The sequence below is a fragment of the Bubalus kerabau genome, chromosome 8 (assembly GCF_029407905.1).
Source record: "Bubalus kerabau isolate K-KA32 ecotype Philippines breed swamp buffalo chromosome 8, PCC_UOA_SB_1v2, whole genome shotgun sequence".
In the NCBI taxonomy this organism is placed as follows: Eukaryota; Metazoa; Chordata; class Mammalia; order Artiodactyla; family Bovidae; genus Bubalus; species Bubalus kerabau.
Window position 1 is genome coordinate 49,165,185 of NC_073631.1, and position 20,641 is coordinate 49,185,825.

The 20,641-nt window shown below is 39.4% G+C and overlaps 1 protein-coding gene across 3 annotated transcripts in view; it reads left to right on the forward strand.

Annotated features, from left to right (window-relative positions):
- The first annotated feature begins 12,372 nt into the window (after positions 1–12,372).
- KMT2E (lysine methyltransferase 2E (inactive)) overlaps positions 12,373–20,641 on the forward strand; it is a 90,675-nt gene continuing 82,406 nt past the window's right edge. For all 3 annotated transcript variants that reach the window (XM_055590192.1, XM_055590190.1, XM_055590191.1), the window contains exon 1: positions 12,373–12,700. The gene's annotated coding sequence lies outside the window, so the exon portion shown is untranslated. The remainder of the gene's footprint in view (positions 12,701–20,641) is intronic.

A 20,641-nucleotide genomic window follows, 5' to 3' on the forward strand; every position in this document is an offset into this window, starting at 1 on the left:
AATGCATCAGAGAGAAAAGAACACTTGAACTGAAGGATGCATTCACAAGGGGGTAGAGTAGGAATATTCCATGAAGAGATGATACAAGAGAAAGGTCTGACAGAACAAGTTAAGTTTGGAGAACGGAAAGCAGCAATACGGGTGAAAGCAAAAGGAAAAGCACTGGATCTTTGGAAAAAAGGGAGGAGCCGCCAAATCACAGAGTTCCTTCCTTTATGCCACTCTAGGAACATGGATTTCTTTAAAGCATTTCAAGTAAGATCAGATTCACATTTTAGGAAAATCACTTTGAAGGATGACAGATGGATTAGAAGGGGCAAGATTAAAGCCAGAGTAAGCTTCGTCACTACATAGTTTTATATATACACTCATTTATTTGACAAATATTTAGGGTGACAGGCTACTCTATGCCAGGTCTGAGCTAAAATAGTGGCAATGGTCATGAAGAGGAGGTTAACCTCCCCTTCATCAAGGGGAGGTGAACCAAAAGATAACGGACATGCTTATGGACATAACAGACACCAAGTGTTGAAATGAGAGATGGTTCCTGGGTTTTGACAAGTTGTAGATCATACTGTTTGCATCATATTTTTAAAGATAAAATACAAGCGTTTTGCCTTGTCACTACAAACTAGAACTCTGAATAAAAATGCTTTGTGGGAATACTTGTCTGTTGCAGAAAATTCATCTGTAAGCATACAACCCAGAGAGAACCAGTGAAAGCATTCTATTTTATTTCCTTTACCGTCATTTCTGTGAAAGCACACACAATATACAAATGCCCTATGAACTATAAATTTTCATGTTTTTGTTACCATTTCTTTGTAGTATACAATGCTCTCAAATGGATTCTTTAAAAATAATTTTAATGGCTGTACTTATGCACATAGTCTACTTTAAATAGATTGTTGGAATTTTATAATCCTTTTACACATTTGTCTACTTCTAGAACTGACTTGTCACAAAGTGAGAGTTGAGATAACATGAATGATTCACAAATAATAATCCAAAATGAATTCTGGACCATTTTTCATTATTCCGCAGCAAAATGAGAATAAGAACAATTAGCAAGTTTTTCTGGAGAAGGCAATGGCACCCCACTCCAGTACTTTTGCCTGGAAAATCCCAAGGACGGAGGAGCCTGGTAGGCTGCAGTCCATGGGGTCACGAAGAGTTGGACACGACTGAGCGGCGTCACTAAGAGTTAGACACGACTGAGCGACTTCACTTTCACTTTTCTCTTTCATGCACTGGAGAAGGAAATGGCAACCCACTCCAGTATTCTTGCCTGGAGAATCCCAGGGACGATGGAGCCTGGTGGGCTGCCGTCTATGGGGTCGCACAGAGTCGGACACGACTGAAGCGACTTAGCATAGCATAGCATAGCAAGTTTTTCAGGCTTCCCTGGTGGCTCAGCGGTAAAGAATCTGCCTGCAATGCAGGAGACCTGAGTGTGATCCCTGGGTTGGGAAGATCCTCTGGAGGAGGGAATGGCATCCCACTCCAGTATTCTTGGCTAGAGAACCCCAGGGACCGAGGAGCCTGGCGGGCTGCAGTCCACAGTGTCGCACAGAGTTGGAGAGACTGACGGGACTAAGCAGCACAGCAAGTTTTTCAAAGTAACAATTTCTAAAATCAAGAGACCATGTCCTTATTTGCTGTTAGTAACTATTTTTGAAAAATAACAGTGTTGCTATTTAGATAACTAATCTAGCAACTCTATAGTGTATTTGATTAGGCCTAGGAGAAGGCAATGGCACCCCACTCCAGTACTCTTGCCTGGAAAATCCCATGGACTGAGGAGCCTGGTAGGCTGCAGTCCATGGGGTTGCTAAAAGTCGGACACGACTGAGCGACTTCACTTTCACTTTTCACTTTCATGCTTGGAGAAAGAAATGGCAACCCACTCCAGTGTTCTTGCCTGGAGAATCCCAGAGACGGGGGAGCCTGGTGGGCTGCCGTCTATGGGGTCACACAGAGTCGGACATGACTGAAGCGACTTAGCAGCAGCAGCAGCAAACCCCTGCCAACGAGTTCTTTTGTTTGCCTCTCATACACACTGAATTGAATTGCTACATTCTACCAAAAAACCCTACAAATTTCATGATTATTTTGCTTTGTTGATTCATATCTTAGAGATCTATGGACACACATTGTTTGATCTGTCCTAAATTTTGTTATCCTATCTTCAAAACAATGACTCTGTTAGGTTCCTATAAGACATTAGACCTAGACTATGAGGCAGAAGTCCTTGATTTAGAACAAATCCAACCAGCTTGTTGGGAAGCTATCTAGTTGCTCACTGCTACCAATATGTAAGGGAGTTACCCATGTATCTCTACAAAGACAGTTTATTATGACTAATAATTACCCTGTTCTTGTAAGTGCCTTTCTTCCAAGTAGCTTAACAACTTTGGGTACACAATACCTCTTTGATGCATAGTAACAGAATGAGCAAGCAAGGAAGTAAGTTTTGCCAGTGAGAGGGAGAGGCTGCAAGGGAATGAATAAACTGTAAAAAATGAAACTACTTTCAAGTTCATGCTTTAAGTCAAAATAGCCTGTGATGTCAAAACTCTTCCTTACTCTCTCAATCTAAAGAGGACCAATACCTAACACATGTACTTCACCTGGTCAATCTGTGGCCCCAAGTTCTAAGAAGTTTGCTGGTCTGGCTTAATTACTGAGCTCTAAAATACCAAATTTTATGATTGATAGGAAGATCTTCTTTTCACTGAGAATTCCTTTCCAAAGAACGAAATTAAAAATCCACATATGAATGCTTAACTATCCTCTTCCCATCTTCTAAGCCTTACCTCATTTGATTTTATAATCTGATTCCTTCATTTTACATCGCTGATTCATTTCAGAATGATTATATTTTAACTTCACACAAATTATGTTATTTCACAAAAATGCATAGCAAGGAAAAAACTGCATTTATAAATGAAACATTTATTCCAGTGGGAACATATGATTTGTTTTACTGTTTGAAAAATGGAAGACATAACCTAAGTATTGTTTATTAGTATTTTTGGAACACATGATGGCAAAGGCTGGTGGGAGAAAAAAAGATTATGCATAGAAAAGCAAGCAGCTGCTTCGCTTCCACAAATAGTTGATTTTACTAAGTAGCTGGTTCAGAAAACTTAACCATTTGTTCAAAGAATTTACCTTAATTTTTTTCACTTTGATCTAAGCCTCCAATTAAATTCCTGTCAGAATTTAGACCTTATCCTTGAACATAATTTGATAATCCCCATTTGGCTGATTCAAAAAAGGTAGGGATACACAGAAATAACTATGCCATAGCTATTATAGTCTCATCATCATGAAATTTTGACTTTCATAACATAAACCTCTGCTTCTTTCAATGTTTTCTGTTTTAATTTCAGAGAAGGCTATTTGGGCCTAAAGCTACGAATTAGGAAGTAATCTACTACCTAACTTCAATTACAGCTCTGTTTACTCTGTAGCTTAGTGTGAGGAAATTTTAAGAGAGTCTTAATCTCCCCATCAATTTAACTGGTCATCTTTACAGAGGCTGAGGGTTTCAATAATACCAAAGTTTGACTTGTTATACTAATTCTTGCCTACAGAGATAAGGATAAATTTAGATCACTTTGATACACATATTTCAACAGTATACATTGTTACATTAACTACAGAAACTGCAATTAATCGAGTAATCAAGAGGGAAGTCTGGAGAATACAGAAAAGGAAAAAAGGGGGAGGACAGTAAGAAAGGGAACCAAAAATTAAGTGTCTACTCTATGCTAATGATCACATAGGAGAGCAAGACAAAGATACTGAAAACAAACATGAATGACTTCTTTAACGTAAGTACTCATTGATTAGGATTCATATAAAAATTAAGGAAAAAAGAAAACATGATCAGATTCAGTCATACCTAGAAAAACAAAGTACTTAAATCCAAGTTATCTTGACGGATATTTCCTCACTTGTAAAAAGACAATCAAAACCAAGTGTCTTCTATCACTAAAAACTAATTTCTGCAAGACACAGCACAAAGGCAAAGATAACACTAGCTCACGTGACAGATGAAGCACAGCTGTCCCTTCATATCCTTGCCCCACAAATATCAAGATCCCTTATAGACAGTATTCATTCTTAGCTTGTTCTGATGTTTAGCTACTTGTGAACATTTACAAATTATGACTCTGGTATCTAAAATGTTACATCAGACTCTTTACTAAATGTCCAGTTTTCAATTTGGAGTTAGTAAGCAATATCTGGGTCCCCGTGAAGTCCCTGAGGACTTCTGTGAGACAAGTCAATGATTTCCCTCTTTGAAACTATTTCCTCAAAATAAAAGAGAAAGAAGAGAGGAACAAATGGCTTGAGCTTCACTGACAAAAGGACTCTAGATTAAAAAAAAAAATCATCTGGTTCCAGTTCACCTTCTTTTCCAGTCTCATCTCTCAGTGTACTTCATGTAAGACTAGTCAAACAGGTTTCTTATACTTAGAATATATTTTCTCTACTCCTGCTCTTTGCCTTTGCACATAAAGCCATAATGACTGCAAATACACTGTTTCACTGCTTCCACCCCATCCACTATTGAAATCCACATTGTCCCTCCCTAGTTCAAAAATTCAATTTCCTCTACAAAGCACATTACCTGTTAACTGGGGCTCCTGGCTGAATGCTTACAGTACATACCTACAAGGCTTAATCCCAAAGTGTTAGTTGCTCAGTTGTGTCCAACTCTTTGGCACCCCATGGACTGTAGCCCACCAGGCTCCTCTATCCATGGAATCTCCAGGCAAGAATATTGGAATGGGTTGTCATGCCCTTCTCTGGGGGATCTGCCCAACCCAGGGACTGAACCCAGGTCTCCCACATTGCAGGCAGATTCTTTACCATCTCAGTCACTGGGGAAACCCAATCCCAAACCAGATTATAAATTAATAGAATACAGACTAGTCCTGTGCTATGCTTAGTCGCTCAGTCGTGTCCAACTCTTTGCGACCCCATGGACTGAAGCCTGCCAGGCTCCTCTGTCCATGGGGATTCTCCAGGCAAGAATACTGGAGTGGGTTGCCATGCCCTCCTCCAGGGGATCTTCCCAACCCTGTGATCGAAACAGGTCTCCCACATTGCAAGCGGATTCTTTACTAACTGAGCCACCAGGGAAACCCTAGCTTGTAAAGTAACAGGTACAAATATTTAAGTGAAGAGGACCAGGTGGCAGAAAGCAGATTTGAGGACTAACAACACTGGCAAAATAGATGTTAAATGGATGGGTGGGTGGGAGAACCCCAAAAGTTTTTAACATGATGGTATAGAATCAACCAGAACATTTTCCGTCCATGTATATATCCAACTGACTTGCTATTACCATAAATACATACTATGGCACAATGTTCAGGCAGTTAGCATCAGAGCATATTGTTATTCCTGCAACAAAACTGAGTGCCTGTTAAATGCCAGGAACTCTGCACTTTCGCTACAAAGATGAGACACTGCCTACCAATATTTCATAAACTATAACGGAAAAGAAGAACATGAATAGGATAGTGTGATAGACATAGAATTAACAAAGAAAAGGGAACATCTCATTTTCTGGAGATAAACAGGAGACAGATGAAGGACATTGCATGCCATAGGGTGTGTTCTAGCTTGATCCTCAAATGTGGCAAACTAATGGAGTGTTTTAAGCAAAAAAGATTGATTGGAAAAATGTTTGATTATATAAATTTACCTAGAAGGGGAGAACCATTAAAAGGAAACAGAATGAGAAAAGCTAAGAGAAAAAAAGGTCAGTCACCCTGTTTATTTAACTTATATGCAGAGTACATCATGAGAAACGCTGGGCTGGAAGAAACACAAGCTGGAATCAAGATTGCCGGGAGAAATATCAATAACCTCAGATATGCAGATGACACCACCCTTATGGCAGAAAGTGAAGAGGAACTAAAAACCCTCTTGATGAAAGTGAAAGTGGAGAGTGGAAAAAGTTGGCTTAAAGCTCAACATTCAGAAAACGAAGATGATGGCATCCGGTCCCACCACTTCATGGGAAATAGATGGGGAAACAGTGGAAACAGTGTGAGACTTTATTTTTCTGGGCTCCAAAATCACTGCAGATGGTGACTGCAGCCATGAAATTAAAAGACGCTTACTCCTTGGAAGGAAAGTTAGGACCAACCTAGATAGCATATTGAAAAGCAGAGATATTACTTTGCCAACAAAGGTTCGTCTAGTCAAGGCTATGGTTTTTCCTGTGGTCATGTATGGATGTGAGAGTTGGACTGTGAAGAAGGCTGAGTGCCGAAGAATTGATGCTTTTGAACTGTGATGTTGGAGAAGACTCTTGAGAGTCCCTTGGACTGCAAGGAGATCCAACCAGTCCATTCTGAAGGAGATCAGCCCTGGGATTTCTTTGGAAGGAATGATGCTAAAGCTCAAACTCCAGTACTTTGGCCACCTCATGCGAAGAGTTGACGCATTGGAAAAGACCCTGATGCTGGGAGGGATTGGGGGCAGGAGGAGAAGGGGACGACAGAGGATGAGATGGCTGGATGGCATCACTGACTCGATGGATGTGAGTCTCAGTGAACTCCGGGAGTTGGTGATGGACAGGGAGGCCTGGCGTGCTGCGATTCATGGGGTCACAAAGAGTCAGACATGACTGAGCGACTGATCTGATCTGATCTCTTCAGTCATATATAATTTTTCAAAGGAGATTATCTTGTCAACCTAACTAAAAATGTTAAGAGCTAGGAATTATCTTCCGTGTTGCCATTTATCTTAAATATGGTGTGAAAAGTTTTAGTCGTCGTGTCCACCTCTTTGTGACTCCATGTACTGTAGCCCACCCGGCTCCTCTATCCTTGGAACTCTCCTAGTAAGAATCTTGGAGTGGGTGGCTATTCTCTTCTCCAAGGTATCTTCCCAACCCAGGGACTGAACCTGGATTTCCCACCTGTCTGAGCTACCAGGGAAGCCCTAAATATGGTAGGAATGCAAATTATTTGCAGAGTTCCAATAGAACTAGAGCTAGAGTTCCAATCTATCCCAAGAACAAAGCAACTGCAGAGAGAAAACCATAATATGATTTTAAATCTAAGATACAAATATTAACATACTTTGAGAGGGTACTTTCCCTGGTGGCTCATCTGGTAAAGCATCCATCTGCAATGCAAGAGACCTGGGTTCGATCACTGGGTAAAGATCCCCTGGAGAAGGAAATGGCAACCCACTCCAGTATTCTTGCTGGGAAATCCCATGGACAGAGGAGCCTGGCAAGTTAAGAGTCCATGGAGTCACAAGAGTCAGACAAAACTTAGTGACTAAACTACCATCACCTTTAAAAATAAATACTTTTGAGAATAAAATATATTAAAGTGATATAATCCCTAGGAATAAATTGTCACATAATTTAACTTGGTTTAACTTTCAGTTGTATGAAATACCATTTACCCTGAGTCCATAACCAAATTATTATTTTTTTAATTTTATTTTTTAAACTTTACATAATTGTATTAGTTTTGCCAAATATCAAAATGAATCCGCCACAGGTATACATGTGTTCCCCATCCTGCACCCTCCTACCTCCTCCCTCCCCATACCATCCCTCTGGGTCGTCCCAGTGCCAAATTACTTTTAATAGGACCAGCACCATATAAAAGATTGTTTACTGAAGGTATACTCTGTACCTCAGAAACACAAGGTTGACCATGCCGTTAAGCTGTATACATATAATAAAGGAGAAACAAAAAAACTCCAAACCCAGTTTTCTTTTGTAAGAAATGTAAGTGCAAGATCAACACTGAAGCAAGCAGAATTTATGGCAAACAAGCACTGAAGAAAAAAAATGGCATAAAATACTTTTCCTAGATCACTCAGAGAAGGTGGGGTCTGTAAGTTTTTGCTATTTCCTATTTGCTTCACGTAGATAGAACAACAACACAATTTTTCTAGTTTCCAGGTGAAATGACGTATTTACAGATGTTTCAAACTTGAACTAAACATAAACAAGTCAACAGGGAAGAGACTGTGGACCTGATCTTTTTCAACAGCAGAGAGCAGGTAACTTTCTTTTAGATACTTAGAGGAACAAACTTATTAACTCTCCTTAAGAGAAAAACATCAATTTGACCTAAGATATCCAAAACCCTGGCAAGTTTTTTTGACCAACACTTGCAAATATGAATTTCATTGTTAACACAAATAAACACCTTGCCTAGGGAGAATGAGGTAGTACTTAATCTGTGCCCACCCACCCCAGGAAGTTAAACTAAGCAAGCTGTGTATGTTTATAATATTTTAAGGTATATTTAATGGTTTCAACTCAAACACTTCTCAGATATGAATCTTTTCATTCTGCATTTAAAGGCCATTAAAATCAAGGAGAGGCGGAGCATAAGAGTTTTATATAAAAAAAATCCTTTGAAAGTCACATGTAATTAAGATGATTTCTTTACTATGAATTTAGTTTCAGCAAATGTCAAAAAATAAAGTTAATAGACAATGACTATTCAAAAATCCCCCCAAAAGCTTTAAGACAGAAGTGTTATCAGTGTTTATGCTAAAAGCTCAAATTTGATTTCCTGGGGCTTCATTTTACATATCATTTTATGTGGGCTTCATTTTACATATCATTTTAATAAGCCCTCTTATTGGAATGCCACTGTTATAATACATAAAACACACGTAACTGCTAGTGGCTGACCCAGTAACACATAAAATGACAAGTGACAAAAACACAAGGGCAGAACTTATTGGGTCCTCTGTATCAGAGCAAGCAGTACTACATAAGCCCCAAATACATCAAGGAACTGTAAAACCCAAATCATTTCTGGTGTTCAGATATCATTGAAGTTTGTAGGTTAAAATGTCCATTAATAAGTGAGAAATATGAATGTCAAAAATACTAAGGCCATTTGCTGTTTTCCCATCTTTGCAGGGGCAGCACTATCTCTGTCCCATTAACAGCCTTCCCTCCCCATCTCACACATGAAATGGGAGGAAACCTTGCTGCTGAGCATCATCAGCCCTTTACCTCTACTAGAAACTCTGTGAGGGTCAAAAGAGGGTTTTTTGGGGGTTTTTTTTTGGCTTGTTGATTTAGTCTGAAAGCTAGTACTTTACAGTTTGAGATCAAGTACCAAGTACATATATATATTTTTTAATGAGTTCAGGAAGCCTGTTGCCCCTGGTAAGCCTGAACACTGCATCTGCAGCTCTGAGATGAAAATCTGGATGTTCAATTAGAGAATGGGCACAAATGAAATTGTCCAGGGAGAACATAAAATGCAAGAAGGCAGACAAAGACAAGTAACTGCAAGTACTATTTCAAGAATCACAAGAACATGAAGAAAAATTAGAGCTAAATATGTTCATGGATTTGGCAATAAGGAACAATAAGGACACAAATTGATTAAAAGCACAAGGATTTGGTTCCATTAGCTTGCAATATGGTCTGTTTTCCTTATTAAGGCACAGTGAAGTTATAACATTTTTGAAAATTACATTTAAATATACTTTGTATTTAGTCCCTCTAAGCCAGAAAATTCCTTTAAGGGGAATGAAACATTTACTTATATGTAATACAGATCCCTGAAATTACTCAAGAATTCTTATAGGAAAAAGGCCCAATTTATATTGAGAGTGGACAAAACAGTTTAATTTTAAAATCTTTGTACTACTTAAAGTATTAAAAATTCTATCTTGTTTTCAAACTACCAAGTCTATAACTAAGACTAAGGAAATAGCTCAACCTTGGTTCCAGGTTAAACTTATCTTTTTAGGACCAACAAACATTCTCATAGTACCAAATATAGATATTCAGTAAATAAGCAAGTCAGGTTTTAGATGGACAAGCCTTTGTTGAATAACTCCCAGCTCTCACTCAACACCACCCAATGTGAGAAGCCCTATTTCCTCTCTAGTTCATTTAATGGCTGCTATACTACTTTGGCAAGTGGGAATAATAAAAAAATAAAATTGACTTCCCTACTTAATCTGCCAATATTGACCATAAGAACTTTTGAGCTGCTGGAAATCTTCACCTAGCAAAGTTTCAAATACTAAAATTAAAATTCATACTTATACAAGTGATTTAAAGAGGCAAGTTTTAATATTTCATAATGGTGCAGGAATCTTAATATTTACCAAAAATGATTACAGTTTCATTTTTATTTTTAAAAACCACAGTTAAGAGGACGACAGAAAAACAGAAGACCAAGAATACTGAAAACACCCTTACAACTTCATGTCTATTACAATACTAGCATTTTTTATTCTGTATTACTAATCACGTCTAAATTAAAAAAAATTTATAGGATTTCACATTCTTGTAGGATATACAGACAAGGAGAAAACGGGAAGAAAGTAAATACAGATAGAAGCAACAAGTTTGAAAAGGGCCCTCCAACTTCAGATGGTATACTCCTTGTTTTCTTTTTAACTTTCAGGAAATTACAAGTGTTCCTGGGTATTTATCATCACACTTTTTACACTTGATTCCAAACTTAAGGATTACTTTGCTATTCGAATCTGAAAAACTTAAGTTTTCTCAGAAATTAATCGATATTCCTCGGCGCTGTGGCCCAGAAGCTAGACTCTTCACTCAGTCCAGTGGCCTTTCCCAACTCGTGGCTGATTCCAGCTCCCACATTAGGGATCTGCCACCTTACGTAAGTATACTTCGTAAGAAGAAAGGCAGATAAGAAAATAGGGCGACAAGCCTTTCCCTTCACAACAGCCGTCACATCCCCATCAGGAGCGTCCCTCTGGGGGCTTTCCCCAGCGAGCCTCAGCTGCTAAGCAGTATGGGGGAGGGGAAGCGCCCTCAGTCAACTCTTCCTCTTCAGGCCGCCGACGCCGACCGCACCACAGACTACTCCGCCCCAGCCCTTTCCCCTCCCCCGCCCCCGCCTGGGTCTGAGCCAAACCCCACAGGAATGCAGCCCGGTCACATGCGCTGCGGCGACGGTGGACGTGCCTCTCCCCCCGCGCCCCAAGGAGACCCAGCGCCATCTTGCCCTGACGCAGTTCCTAAAGTCACGGGAGAATTTGTTTCCTCGTCCGCGCCAGCGCCCCAAAGTTTCGCAGAGGCCGAGCCGGGGCCCTCACCTCGCGCAGGGACAGGAGAAAATGATCAAGGAAGAGCCTTTAGATTTCCCTCGCCACAGCTTGTGTTCGGAGTCGGCCGCGGCAGCAACGAACACCATCGTCACTTCTCCCTCTCGGCCTTTGCAACAGCCTCCCCCGACGGCTCTGGCCCCACCCGCTGCTGCAGCATGAGGTCACTGCTAGCCAATCAGGACGCGCTCGACCCAACACATCAGACACTGATTGGCTGCGTGGACCACCTCTGCCTCTCCCCACCCAGCTTACCGAGCGCTCCGGGTCGCTGTGGAGCAAGAAGACGGAAACCGCCATTTCGGGGAAAGACCCCGAAAACAAGAACCGCAATCACCGTGTCATTTTACTGGGGAAACCCTTTATTTTTTGGCTTACCCTTTTGTTCTTAGATAACGTCTGTCTGACCCTCCCCCGTTTAGTCAACTGCCATCTAAAGGAATTCCCGATGCCCTCCCCGCACATTATCCCGCGGCGGGGAAATCGTTCCCCCGGGCCAAAGAAGTAGGAGGTAGCGACGGCAACTGCACCGACGGCAACGACAGCTTTTTACCCCGATACACGGTGGCAGGGAGGCGGCGCTGACGGTGGCTGTATTTTTCCAGCTGCTTCTCCCCCCGACCTCTTCCGTTTCTGGCTCCTCCATCGAGACGGCGCTGGACTCAACAGCTCCGCTTTTATCCGGTGCTCGGAGCCTGCGCACTGAAGCCGCCTCAGCCCCTAGTGGGCGTCGAGTGACACCCTAACCGAGTTCACCCCCGCTCCGGAGGCCAGACTGGGGTGGGGGGGGGTTGGGGGGGGGGAGGAAAGAATAGGACAGAGGTGGTTTTGGGAGTGGGAGAAAGTGCTTGCGGGGAGGGTGGGGGGACTCTTTCCAAGGCCTACAATCATTATCCTTCCACCCAGTAGTGTCGCGCCCAAGCTCACCGATATCCAGACTTAAGGGCTACTCAGGGAAAGGGGATAAAGAACCAATCCCATCAAATACCGAAACTTTCCCAAACCTTCGGTGAATTGTTGAATGCATCTGTTGTGAAATAGACGGAGATTCTGTTGACCGCTCTGCCTCCAGTTGGCTGTCTTCGAGCCTCCGTGGAGAGGCAACGGCGGGCGGCAGCCCATAAGCAAAATGGCGGCGGGCAGCTTCGTCCCCTCCCCCTCTGCCCCTGCGGAGCGGGGCGGGCGGGCCCCGTGCACTTGCCGCCGCCGCCGCCGCCGCCGCCGCCGCGGCCGCCGCCGTCAGCCGCCATTTTCCCAGAGCGAGAGGCAGTGACACTGAGCGGGCGCAGGGGGCTGAGTCGGAGACGGTACCTGAGTTCGGGAGCGGCAAATAGAGGGGGCATAGACACTCTGAGCAGCCTCGCCGTAGCCTCTGCGTTCCTGTTGATTGTCTCTGTGCCCTCTCCCCTACTCCTCGTTTGCTGGCGAAGAGGCTGAGCGCTGCTGTTTGGGGAGGGGGTGTGTGGAGCCGGGTCTTGTGTCTGCAGTGGCTGCTGTCGGGGGATCGTCTGACCGCGGAGGTGTGGAGAGACTCCTTGGGGGTCGAGCAAATAACGGGGTTCGGGTGTCTGGTGTGTGAACATCACAGGTCAGTGCCTGTCGTCTCCTTGGGAGTTCCTGGGGTTTGCTGGGTGGAGGGACGTGTGTTTCCAGGGGGAGGGGGCTTTCTCATCTTTATCCTTACGGTGTGGGGGAGTCGACGTTGACTCAGGTGTCTTGGCGGGGGCTAGACGTTGCTTGTTTGATTCGAATATATCCTTTTTCCTCCTTGTCCCTAGGAAGGGAGTATTATGGCGGGTTTTAGGGTTGGGGAAGGGGAAACTGGCAGTTAAACCCCCTTGAGAGTGGGAGTTAGGGAGGGGGCGCACTCGTCGCCTGCAGCGGGTTAGAGCCGCTTGGGTAAGGAGGTAGGTTTGTGACTGTTGTTAGTGGGGTTTGTGTCGAAGTGGTCCCAGGAGCTGCCAGCTCTCTCCCTTTCCTCTACCGCATCTTGTTCAGGTGCTGGGAACCCGTATAGGCCCCATTTTCTTCTGCTGCTTCCATTTGTCGCCTGGCAGTCTCTGGTTTAATTTTCTCGTAAATACGAAGGGGATGGAAAGAACGCCTTGGGTATATCCCTTTGTGGGAGAACAAGTCAGCTCCTCATCCTCTCCGGGAGAGGGTAAACCCGTCCCTGAGGTGGTCACCCCAGCACCCAGCCGTCTCAGTCTGCCCCCCGCCCCCTCCCCGCTTGCTTTATCGTCGCCCTTTTAGTGTAGCGGAGGCTTAGAAGCCACAATATGGCACATTTCAGGAAAGCTGATTTTGACCAAGGGATTGGCACAAACACTGTGGCAGCAGACACAGAAGAGAAACAAACGGTTCACTGTGCTAAACAGGGGAGGAGGAGAGAGCAAACAATCCGGAGGGCTCTCTTCCATCGGCCTTAGCTCCTTAGAGATGCATTCTTGCTGGACTGTGTTTTACGAACGATACAGTTTAAAGTCAAGGGGGAATCGCTAGAGTTAGCTTCAGAGTGAGCCCCGTTTTGCCCGTTTCTCCTCACCTTTTAGAGATGTGAATAACATAAGGTGTTAGGAGTTCTGGAGACCTTGGAGAGAATTAAGTGAAGTGCATTCAGCTCTAGGCTGGAGACATCAATACCTAATTGGAAAACAGTCAGTTTTTCCTTTAATCTCCTAGATGGCCAGTAAAAAGTGAAATTTCCCTCTTTTGTCCTTTACAGATTCTAAAAATGGCGGCCCCAGGCTGATGTTGTGGTAATCTAATCAGCTCGGGTCCTCCACACCCCTTGCAGTGCGTTTGTCTGCAGCATATTACAGGCTTATTATGTTTACATGAAAAGGCTGGGCCTTTTTTCACCTCCCCAAACCGTTTACAAAGATGTGTCGATTTTACTGCAAATTGCAAATGCTGTGTTTTAGTTGATTAGTTTTACAGGTTTTTCCTGAGAGGCAAGTAAAATGACACCACGTTTCAAAAACTAAAAAGCACTCAGGTGTTTTTATTAGAAATTTCAGCAGTGAGGTCAGGTGCTCTTACATATAAAAAAATTATTAGGGGGCAAATAATAGTTTTTGTTTGGTTTAATCCAAGCGTTTTTCATTCAATAAGCTAAAGTAAATTAAAATATTTAGTAAATGTGCAAGTACAGCCTATTTTGTAAGAATCGATGTTTTAATCTACAGTAGAACGTTTCTCATTCAACTTTTGACCAATTTTGTGAATTTTGGTTTTTGTACTCTTTGAAATTAATTTTTAGGGAGCTGTACAAACAAGCCTAAACCTGTTACTTCACTGGGTGTGGAGATGCTTGTTCTTCTCACTGTTATATTTTGCATCCATTTTCCCCATCTATTTAAGTGTTGCTTAGGAATTTTGTAAGTTGATTGTGTATTTGATAAAGTAGAGCTCTGTGCTTTGCTGCCCTGTAATTGTCTTATAACATATTGTCACAATTACGTAAGTAAAAAAGTAAAGCTCTAGCTCTTGATATTGTTCCTTGCCAAACATGTCCATTTATTTACTGGCTATGGGATATGAAATTTAGTCTGTTTTAGTGGGACTTTTAAAAGTCATATCATAATAAGGCCTTGAATCTGGGCAGAAAATGAAATGATGTCACTTAACTTTACAAGTGTGAATGATTAGAATTCATCTGTCTAGTGGGAGGGTGATCTTTTTTGGCCTGAAGTAAGCAGTGAGATATGAGTGGGTCATTAATGGTATTTAATGACCATTCTGATTGTGGAGCAACTGGAAGATGAGTGCCTTTCAATCCAGTACTACTTAAAGAGTTGGAGAGGGTCCACTATCTAATGATTGTCTTATTCCATTGTAAATTCTGCTCTAAAATATTTAGAGTGGGATGAGAGACTTATGAAGCTTGTGTAAAGTAGACTGATAATTTCTAATTTACAAAATAGTAGAAATTACTAGCTTAGGGAGTTTCATCATGGGAGACCGAACACACTGCCTTGCTTAAAATCTTTGAAATGTTTTAAGATGAAATGTTGGTGGGTAGTGGGAGAGTTTGTATAGAGATTTGGGGTCATTATTCATTTGTATTATGTTCTGAGTGAGCATTTCATTCAGATCCTCAACTGCTGTGTAAAGATTGCGCATTTATAGACTTAAGTGATTAAGATCTGTGGGTTAAGATCAGAGGGTTGGTACTTTAAACTTATTACCTAATGTAGGAAATAAGTATACTCCTAGGAAAACTTGGTTTATGTAGTCATAGGAGGGAATGCTGTCTATACCTGTGTTTTTGTTGATCTTGACCTTGATCAAGTCTAGACATATAAGGCATTTGGCTTTATTTGGCTTCAAAGAAACAATACAAAGTTGGAGATTATGAGAAAAGATGCCTTCACTTGTATGAGCTTTCTTCATACTGGCCTGTTTCATTGCTTTGGGATTTGTTTCTTTTTGTTTTCTTTTGATATGTTTTTGGTCTCTATAAAATGAGTCTGGCTTTTTATTTGTTTGTATATTACCCTTTATAAAAAACATGGTTGTAAATGTTTGCTTTTGATTCTTGTGTACTCCAGTTGACTATGTGTATTTTGGATTGTTAAGGCAAATTTATTAAAAGGTGAGGCATAATTTTTGTTCACAGAGAGTTTTGAAACATTTGGCCCTTGGGGCAAAGCTAGTCAAATGGTCTTTGTTCTTAAGGTGGCTAAGTTTGAGGGATTAGTTGTTTATCTGTTTAAATGGATCTGTAGAAAATCATAACATAATTGGAGAGCAAATTTTATTTTTAGAGACTATGTTTTGATCATGTTTCTTTTTTGTTGTCAGGATAAGTTATAGGATCCCTTTGATATCAATTTAAGTTTAGAACCTTTACAGGGCTTCTCATTTCTCTTCAACTCTTTAGGTCTCTCTGATAACTCTTCTACAATTTTGCCTTGTCTCTTTTCCTCACAGCTTCCAGCCAGAGAATTTTTACCCTATATACCACAGTTAGCCCTAGGAATTCTTGACTCCAAAAATGAAAAAGTGAGGCAAAAAGCCAATTAATAAGTTAGAAAAAACTCTTCTCAATACATACCATGGTGGTCTTAATGGAATTGTAATTTATTAAGTTGATTTCTAAGAATAGTATACCCTTTTTAATGCATCAAACTCCTAAAGAAGTGTATGGTTTTATTTTTTAAAGTGTATTATTCTAATAGCTCTTTTCTGGAAATTATTGCTGGGACATAAAATGTGTACTATCACTGTGTGTTTAAAGTATTGTATAAAATCAACAGAACTTTGAAGAACTATCAAAAAACTGCTTTAAAGAATAGTAGTATGGAATCTTAAGAAATGTTTATTTTTAAAAAATATTTTAATAATATATAATAGTGTCTGTATCCAAGGGAGTCATTCTTAGCAGATAGTAGGTGCTCAATTGTTTGTTCAGTTTAAAGCTTTTGTTTAAGTGAATATGTTTACATTTCAGATATTCAGAGTGATCAGGGACATTCCTTGCATGTATTAGAATAAATGTTAAATATTTGTATTCTGCGAGACTTTTTAATATTGAGTATGACATTTTTATTTTGCGATAAAGTTTTTGTGTTGATTGGCCGAGTAACAAGACAGATACTATTTGAGATATTGCTGTGTAAATTTTATTCAGTTTGTAGGCTGGGTTTAAAATTGGAGTGGATCCCCCCCCCCTTTTTTTTAACTGCCTCTTTTGTAATAATGTTGGGAGGAGCTTCATTTTTTCTTAATATTAAAATATTTTTGTTACCTAACAATTTAATATGAAGAGCAGTATTTGTGGTTCAAAACTGTAAAGAAGGTAGTCAGTCTTGTATTTCACTCGTATTTCACTTGTATTTCTTTTGATTTGAAATGAATTCTTGTGGACAGCTTATAAATCAAATTTTATTTAAACTGGAAAGCCATATTTTATTGTTAGGTAAAATGTACACCCTTATCAGATCTCATTGGGTTATTTACCAGAACTGTTTAAGCTTTTGGGGATATTGAATATTTTCCATGCAACAGGTCAATCACAGAATTTGTTTTTGATGTGTTGCATTAAGATGTCATCAAAACAGGCATTATGCCTTTTAATGAATAAATAATTGATTTATAATTTAGTGGATAAATAATTACACATCCATAATTTTAAATTAAAATGTTTGTTTTTGCATTTTAAAACTATCTCAAATGTGAAATCTGGGTTTAACATGAGAAGCAAAATAAGTACAGCTTTCTTTATTTATTTATACAACTGGAGAAGATTATAATTTTCTAGCAACTCTTAGATTGCTCAATTTAGAGCTAATCCAAACAAACAAACATTTTTGGTTCTGAGGCTTATTATTGAGAAAGATAATATTGAGTAATCATACCTGTGTTATAACCAACATGGGTGCAGCATTTAAGGTCTGAGCCTGTGGCAGAAGCTAAATATATAATATAACAGTGGGATTGAGTTAGTTTTGGATTGTGGTATTTATAATTTCAAGTTTACATAGTTATCTAACATTTTATCTGAGACCAGAAATTAAAAAAAAAAAAACACTTAAAGATTTATGTTGACTTTTATTCTCAAAAGGTATTTAAAACGTAATTTTTATTTAAAGGCTTAAATAGAATTTACTATGATAAATTAATTTAAATAATTTAAACTTTAGGGTTAAATAAATTTAATAATATGTTTTCCATTTTTCTTACTGTTTGGTCTGTCAGGAGACTTATATGAGAAAGATACACCCTCTAATATTTTTTTTTCCCCCACAGATTAATGAGGTGATAGTTTCTATTTTTGATTTTACAGAGAGATCTTTTGTATTCCTCATATTTTGTATGTCACTTAAAGAGAGACAACTTTCTAGAATTTGAAAGCTCATTTCATCTTTAATCATGTGGCAAAAGACTCTCTTGAAGTGAGAGATTTGAATGGTTAGGACTTTACTTCAGTAGCCATAAATTGATGGGGTTGGGGGCAAGTCTGAGGTTAGTCTGATACATAGTAACTCTTCTTGAGAAAGTGAGTTTGAAAGTAAGATTGTTTCTTTTGGAATTGTTTGCATTTCTCCTTAAATGAAGCTGCATAATGGTTGAATTTGACAGGGCCTTATTACATCTTGGCTTTAAACTTCCACCTAAACACTACTTTTGAAGCACAGACAAAAGATTAATTTGAGCAGCTACTGTTTCCCTTGTTCCATTTATTTCTACTTCTCAAAAGCCTACTGTTTTAGGATTTGTTTGGATGCAAGGAACAGAAATCAGCTCCAGCTAGCTGAAGTAAACGATTTGTTACAAGGCTGTAGGGAAATCTCACAGAACTTATTTGAAGAAAGTGCAGTTGGGCCTCACAAGAATTGGCAAGGTGTCAGAGAGCCAGTATTCTCCATCTTGATCCCTCTAATTAGCTGTGACTGGTAAAGGAGATGGTAGTGGTTTGAGTTTTTATGGTGTGTGTGTAGGGGGTAGGGTGGGGAATAGTTTCCTTGGATGGAGGGCAAGAGAAAAACACCTCTAATTCATCTGAAAATAATTGCCTTTCCCCCAGATACCCAGATGTATCTGGGAAGATTTCTAAAACTAAATATTATCAAACTGATGATTTTGTTTCTTAATTTAAAAATGCTATATTGCATGTACATAAATATGTATGTGTATGTTGACCAATTTCCCCAGAAAAACCAGGGTTTTCATTTTTGTTTTAATTTGTAATAATGTCAGACTTACAGGCCCTTATATCTTTCATCCAGATCCCCTGATTTTTAACAGTTTTTTCACTATAATACTATATTGTTTTCTCTGAAAGTTTTTGAAACATTTGGGAGTGTATTGTATACGTAGTGCCCTGTTAGAGCCCTTAATACTTAAGTATGCATTTCCTAAGAACAAGCATCCCTTCTTAGGTAACCAGAGTGTTAAATTCAGGAAAATTAGCAGAGATGTAATACTTTTATCTAGCTTATTGGCCATATTCCATTTTTATCAGTAGTCCCAATTATGCTCTTTATTAGTTTTTTTTTTTTTTTTTCTGATACAATAGCCAAAATTGTATTTAGTTCTTAGATCTCTTTAGACTCCAATAGTTTGGAAGAGAGTTCCTCAGTCTTTCTTTCGTCATGACATTAGCAGGCTAGTTATTTATCCAGTTCCCCTCAATTTGGGTTTCTTCATAATCTAAGGATTCTTCATAATTAAATTTAGATTTTGCATTTTGGCTGGAATACTGGATAAGTAGTAAGTGTTGTGTTTGTTTGTTTTTAGTATCTGGAGGTACTTGATATTTGTTTACCCACTACCAGTATGTTCATTTTGATTGCTTGCTAAGGTATTGAGTAGTTTCTCCATTTTATAGTAAATTGTTTCTCATTTTGCCATTATCAAGTAATTTGTAAAGAGATATTTTGAGATTGTATAAATATTCTGTTCCTCATCAGACTTTCCTCTCCTAGATTTAGCATCTATTGATGATTCTTGCTTGAGTAAGTTTTTACTCTGGTGACTGCACATTTAAGTGCAGTGCAGTTTTTACTCTGGTGACTGCACAAGGTTTTTAGTTTGTGGTTTGTTTCAAGGTAATTGGCATTATGGGAGTTTTCCTTTTTGGTTTTTCTGTAATGCATATAATTTGCTTTCATAATCACAACAATAAATTAATTTTAAGGAAGAAAAGTATAGATAATTTTGATAGTATTGACAGTATTCCTGCACCGTTTTCCATACAAATGGGATTTAAAATAGTTTCTCGAATCTGGTCTAATTTTAAATTCAGAACATAAAAATTAAGTACTTAGATTGGTAGTTTTTTTTTAATGGTGTAGTTCCATGTCATTGTTTAATTTTTAGAGTTATTGTTATATGAACCTTGAGTTACAGTTTATGATTTGCTCCTAATGCTAGCAATTTGATTTCTAAGGCAAGGCTGAAAATACTTATTTTAATTGTGCTGTTTCTTTTCCTCCATTTAAAAATTCTTTTTTGTGTAATTTTTTACAAGTAAAGTATTTTTTTTCTGAAAACATTGATACAGGTTCTTCTTTTACATATATACATGCCAGTACTTTTTAAAAAGGCATTGGTAAGATAGTAATACAGCAGGGCATCAAACATCTACAACTCTAAGGACGAAGCAGTGTATGATCTTTGGAACCTTGTAGTGAAAGAAATATGTACTCCTCAAAAAGTTCAGAAGGACAAGAGAGGGACAAGAAACAGAAAAAACACACATTTATACTTTGATTACATTTTGATGACACTTTTATCAACTTGGCATATTTCCTTTCAGTGATAGCAAAATCTTGGTAATGAATTTGGATGATAATTTGAATGTTATACTGATTCAGGTCCTGGATAACATATTGAATGAAAATTATTAATTTCTTTGGAAATTTTCAGAGAGATTAGGAGAAGGAAAGTGTTGTAAACATTTGCAGAGTGGGGATTTAATTCTATAAAACTTAAAATTCCCTTCTGAGAAAATTAAGATGATCATATTTCAGAATAGTGAGAATTAATAAGATGATACAGTGGATTTGAAGCATTTTAGAGG